The sequence below is a fragment of the Lepus europaeus genome, chromosome X (genome assembly GCF_033115175.1).
Source record: "Lepus europaeus isolate LE1 chromosome X, mLepTim1.pri, whole genome shotgun sequence".
Taxonomy (NCBI): Eukaryota; Metazoa; Chordata; class Mammalia; order Lagomorpha; family Leporidae; genus Lepus; species Lepus europaeus.
Window position 1 is genome coordinate 24,986,291 of NC_084850.1, and position 6,114 is coordinate 24,992,404.

Genomic DNA, 6,114 nt, shown 5'->3' on the forward strand with positions numbered 1-6,114 from the left:
TCAGGCAAACTGCTGAATTATAGGTCCACACCTGCCCACTACAGGCCTATTCACAAAGATACCATGTTATTTTTTTAACTTTTATTTAATGAATATAAATTTCCAATGTACAGCTTATGGATTACAATGGCTTCCCCTCCCATAACTTCCCTCCCACCCGCAACCCTCCCCTCTCCCGCTCCCTCTCCCCTTCCATTCACATCAAGATTCATTTTCAATTCTCTTTATATACAGAAGATCAATTTAGTATACATTAAGTAAAGATTTCAACAGTTTGCACCCACATAGAAACACAAAGTGAAACATACTGTTTGAGTACTAGTTATAGCATTAAATCAAAATGTACAGCACATTAAGGACAGAGATCCCACATGAGGAGCAAGTGCACAGTGACACCTGTTGTTGACCCAACAAATTGACACTCTAGTTTATGGCACCAGTAACCACCCTAGGCTGTCGTCATGAGTTGCTAAGGCTATGGAAGCCTTCCAAGTTCGCCGACTCTGATCATATTTAGACAAAGTCATAAAAGACAGGGTGAGGATAGTAACCAATGATCCTAAGAGTGGCATTTACCAGGTCTGAACAATTATACAGCATTAAGTGGGGAAGAGGACCATCAGTACACACAGGTTGGGAGTAGAGCCATTGGTGGTAGAGTAGAGGTTATGATTACAAAGGAATGAGGCCCAAGGATGCTAAACAGGGTCTAGAACAAAGGACAGAGTCATTATTAGAGGAGCTAAGAAAGGTGCTGTCTAAGCTACAATTAAGTTTTCTGATTGAGAGGCAAATAGAACATGACAGAAGGGGCTTGATAATAACCTGGTGGGCTTTAGGCCTTGTAAGTTAAGAGGCCCAGACCTATCTATCTCTTCACATGGGGTACATCCTAAGGGAGGTGTGAACCTCCTAGGGGAAGGCACTCTGTTGACTTTCATTACTTGGCTGGCCTGGGAGGAGAGCTGGCCAGGTAAAGGCAGGGGGCATCTCTAACAAGAAATTTACAGTTCTGCCTGCAATGTTGCTGACCCTACTTGACCATCCCCTCAGCTGCAGTGGTCACTTTGGAAGTTGGGCTGAGTGAAGGGCTTTTCAGCTTAGAGCCAATAAGATCTGTGCCTCTGACCTGGGCATCCTTCGACTCCAGGGCAGGTCCATTCCAGGGATCCAACTCTTGGCAGAGCTGCCAGGGCTCTTCACAATCTGACTTCTGCTGAAGCTCAGGCTTACCACATTGAAAGCCACTGCAGTGGACTGGCCTGTTGGGTCTCCTTGAGGGCAGATCACTGTACAGATCAGCCATTAATAGGCCTGCCACCCGTTGCTTCTGATGCCTAGCTTTCTTTTCCTCCTGGTTTGTGTTAAAGCAGACCAGAGGATGCAAGTCAAGGGAGTGCCCAAATCCCAAGATACCATGTTTTGACAAAATATCGGTAACCAAGGGCAGTGGAAGCCTTGAGAGATTGTTTATTTTTTTAAAGTAGGTGATTTCCAGGGTTACTCTTGGTTTCCTACTGATGCCTACTATCAGAATTGAGGGACAAGAAAGGAGCCATGTGTGAGAGGAAGATTAGGTTAGAAATGGGTTTGTAGCAGTGAAAACTCACTCACACCCCCCCAAGGGTTGTTTTATCGAACTCTACCACTCACACGACAACGTAGAAAGTACTATAGAAATGTGGTTTGGTTTAGAGCTCCACAGAGAACTCCACTTCTAGTAGCTGTGTCTCTTTTGAGCAGAGTGAGTATACACATAAAACAGAATACGCTTTATTGTTAAGCAAACCCTGTGTTTATTGATAGCGGATCAATGAGAGCGGAGGCCGGGCGGGCGCAGACAACCAAAGAATTAGAGACGCAGAATATTAAATCGAAGACTCCAAGACAAATGATTCAAAGGTAGGCTCTTCCACAAAGATTCCCTGACATGGAGGTTAAAGGTCAGCACTCTGAAAGAGCAAGACTGTAACCGAGGGCAAGTGTTGGAATTTCACAGAAGTCGGCGTTTCTGAGTTGAGCAATCGTGATCTAAATCTTCTCCCTGGCAGCCAAGCAAAGGGAGAAAGCATATCGGTGTGCGGGTGGGGTGTGTGAAGGGCAACAGCTTGGCTGGCACTCCAGCTAGGGGCATACCAGAGGGAGAACAGCCAAATGAGGCCAGGCTCAAAGGGGAACAAAGAGCAGACTGGATGGTGGCAGGTCTCAAAAAAGTTCTAGGCAAGATTCCTCCCTCGGCAGCAATTCTTGCTGGCGCCAGACCTGACAATCCTTTGGGACGGCCTGGAAAAGGGCCTCTGAGTGCTGCTAATAGGGTCACTATTATTACACTACGGACCATTTTGCAACAGCAGAGAGTCAACTTGCGACAAATCCCTTCTCTTTACACACTGCTCACACTTTAGAAGATTTCAAAAGGGAAGGCCCGGTAGAAAGAATTAGTGCTTCCTGAGTGCTTTTCAGCAAAGGCCTTGGCAGAAGATTTTGCAGTGACTCATCCCCTCCCAGGGAACCTCTCCAAGACAGAGACGCGATGCGATTGTCACTGGCCCACCCCTCTTTCAGCGCTGAGCTTGTCTCTACTCCTCGGCCCCTTTGAATTCGTCTGACATTTCACTAAATCTTCTATCAGTCTGGTAATGTCAGAGTTAAAAAAAAGAAAGCCTCCTTGTAGCACATCTCAGTTCCAGATGCCACCCAGTGGTTCAAGGGTCACCCTACTGCCAGAGAAGGCTCCGGGCTGGGGGGCTTGGGAATACAAACTGCTCGCGCTCCCGTTCACTCTGCCAGCTGTCCCTCATCACCATCCTTCTTCCGTGGACCCTAGGCATCATTCTACGCTCTCCTTTAAATCCCCCACCTTAGCCTCCTCTTTTTCCTCATCTGACCAAAAACAAGCCACAAACCCGTTACAGGCAGCAACACACACACACACACGCACACACACACACCGTCTCCTGGTACCCTGAGGAGCAGGCGCTGAGGAGCTAAGGAAGCTCGGGGTCTGGTTTGTCTACTTTGCTGCCTACCAGCTGCATGTTTTTAGGTAAACCACTAAAACTTAGCACGGGCTTCAGTGGCTCCTTATGTGAAACAGGAGCGAATGATGACGCGATCAGATCCTGAGCTGTGTGCCGAGGACTGGCCGTGGCATGTGTAAAGCGCTTAGCATACAGCAGGTAATCAATAAACGGCAGCTTTCGTCATTTGCATATAGGTTTTTCTCTTGGAAGCCAGAGAGTAAACAGCAAGCCAGTTTCCAAAGATACTGGTGGCAAACACAAGGTGAAGGCTACTAAGTCACAACAAATTTAAAAGGAAACTATAAGAGAAAGTTTAGTTTTTAAAAAATCACAACTTGAGGATATCGCTGAAACATGAATAGAAACAACCTTGAGTTGTCTCTGCCCCAGGCTTGCTCAACTTCAAAAATGGCTTTTTTTCTTCTTTTTTCTCTAAACTGCAGTATAGTGTAGAGATTAAAGTCCCTGGCCCAGGTGTCAATCCTGTGACCTTGGATACGTCCCTTAGTTTTTCCCAGCCTCAGTGTCCTCACCTCCAGGAAGAGAATAATAGGAGTCCCTGATTCATACACGCGCAATAAGGATGTACTGTGCCTAGCACAATGAAAGATCTCAATGAAAAAGAAGTAATTCTCATTATTTCTTGTCCACACCTTCTCAGAATTCTGGGTCCGTGGTTCCCAGACTCCAGCGACATCTGAGGAGTTCTTTCACCTTCTCTTCCTGCCAACGTCCTCCTATGCATTTGGGCGGGGGAGGGGGAACAAACCTTGAGCTGACTTATTTCCACCTAGTGGTTGAACTGACTTCTTTCAATCACTCCAGCAAGGAGAAAAAGAGCAGAAGCAGCCAAACCCCAAAGCAGAGGACCCCCTGGGACCTTGGAGAGCCCAGGAGGGAGGGGTTGGATGGGAGGCAGAGATTGGAAAGCTTTGCATTTCTGCCTTCTTGACCCCACTTTGACACCTGCCACAAGCAAGCATAGCCTCTGGAAGGCAAGAATAGTGTGTCAGCTCTGTTGCTCCCTCCAGTGGTGGGGCCTGGAGAAGTCATGAGGTGGAGACAGGATGAGAAGGTCCAAGTCTGGGACTGTTTCCCAGTTAGAGCAAATAAAAACATCAGTGGCTGCCATAATAATGATCACAACTGGAAGGAACAGCCTTCTGCAGTAGGCTCCTAGGGAAGAAGGAATAATAATAATGGTAGTATTTGCTGGACTTCTTGAGAAAGAGGGTAAACGCTGTGGAAGGGACACAGAGGTAAATGTGGATAAAGACAATTTATAATAAGACGGAGACCATAGTGATCCTTACTGGGGTCCTTAGCGGAAGACGGAATAATTATGATTGGAAGAGCTAACACGTATCGATTGCTCGCAACACGTCAGGCACTGTGCTAAGTGCTTAATATGTATTATTTCACACTCCCTCACAAGGGACTTGCAACTCAGAAAGATTAAGTAACTTGCCCGCAGTCATAGAGCTGGCAAGTGGCTAATTCCAAAACCTATTCACTTCTTTCTCCTGCACTGCGTAGTGCCAATGGAGGGAAACCAGCTGACCTCTTGGCTTCCCAGTCCCTCACAACAGCAGTTGTCCACAGGGTTCTGAGGCACAGCTGGCTGGTTACCATGGGAGCCACCATCTATCACTAGCCTCTTATTACCAGTCCTGGACCAGGGTGTTTCTGGAAAATAGAATCCTCTCCCACCTCCAGTAGTGTGGCGGAGCTCCCCACTGAGTAGAGCCGTCAAAGACCCAGATAACCAGGTGTGTCATCTTCTCATCAATGTGTGAATTGAGAGACATGAGGGAGATTCCTCCTCCCTAATTACTAATGCTGGAAACTAGACCTTTGGAACATTCTGTCTTTTATTAAAATGCAAATACCTGTTTTGATTCATTTACACCACAGTGTGAATTTTTTAGTTCATCATTTTCAAGAAAGCTAGACTCAGATTTTAGTCTAATGTAGTTAGCATAGCAAAGTGTTTCATAATCTCCCATCCTTTTCTCCCTCTCCAACTACAATTGCTGCTCCCCCTTGCATCCTAACCTCCCCTACCACCCTCCAGCCCAACTCAGCAATTTCTGTTATTCTCTATTTGGAATAACCCTGACACTTCTCTTTTTCACCTGACAAATCTTTAGTTGTCAATCAAAACTCAGTTTAAAGCATTCTACCTTCCAGTAAGCCTCCTTCTGCCCTCAGCCATGACAGTTATATAAGTTTAGTTTGGGTGACCATTCCCTGGGCTATAACAGCAGTATATGTATTGTCTAGTTTTCTATCTGCCATATACACATATCATAAATATTACATATATTTTACTTGGCATGTATCATGTTCTACTTGTAGATAACATATTTATGTAATAACAACGATAATAATGACAATACATGCACACAGTTCAAATATGCAAATAATCCACAAGATTACAAAGTCCCTCCCACTAGAGTCTTAATCCCCAGAGGTAACCTCTGTTAACAGTTTTCTTGTGTATTTTTTCCAGAATTGGTAAATGCATATACAAAAAGATCTACAGATCTATATATCTGCTTTGTTTCCTAACAAACAGGATCTTGCTGTTCTGCACTTTGCTTTTCCCATCAGATGTACTTTATAGTGCTTCCTCTATCAATGTATGTGTGTGTGTGTATGTATATTCTAATCTCTCACACAATATTCAAAAGGTATATAAATGTGTGATTTACTGGCCTATAATGGAGACTTTTTTCTTCCTGCTGTTTTGTTGTGTTGCTGCCCCTCTTGCTTTCCTTTGGTTTGCTAACACAAACCTTGTTTCAGTGAACCTTCCTTTACAAATCTGTATTTGCAGTTGTGCCTAGGATCTTAGAATAAATTATTAGAACTAGACTTGCTAGGTTAAAGGGGATGGACTTTTACAAACCTGATAAATATGGCAAAGTGTCCCCATCAATATACGAAGGTTCCTTGTAAAGTTCATGGAAAATGGAATTGAAAGATAGGTTTATTTTGGTGCAAAACAATTTTGAGGGCCGACGCCATGGCGCACTAGGTGCCGGCATCCCATATGGGCTTGGGTTCTAGTCCCGGTTGCTCCTCTTCC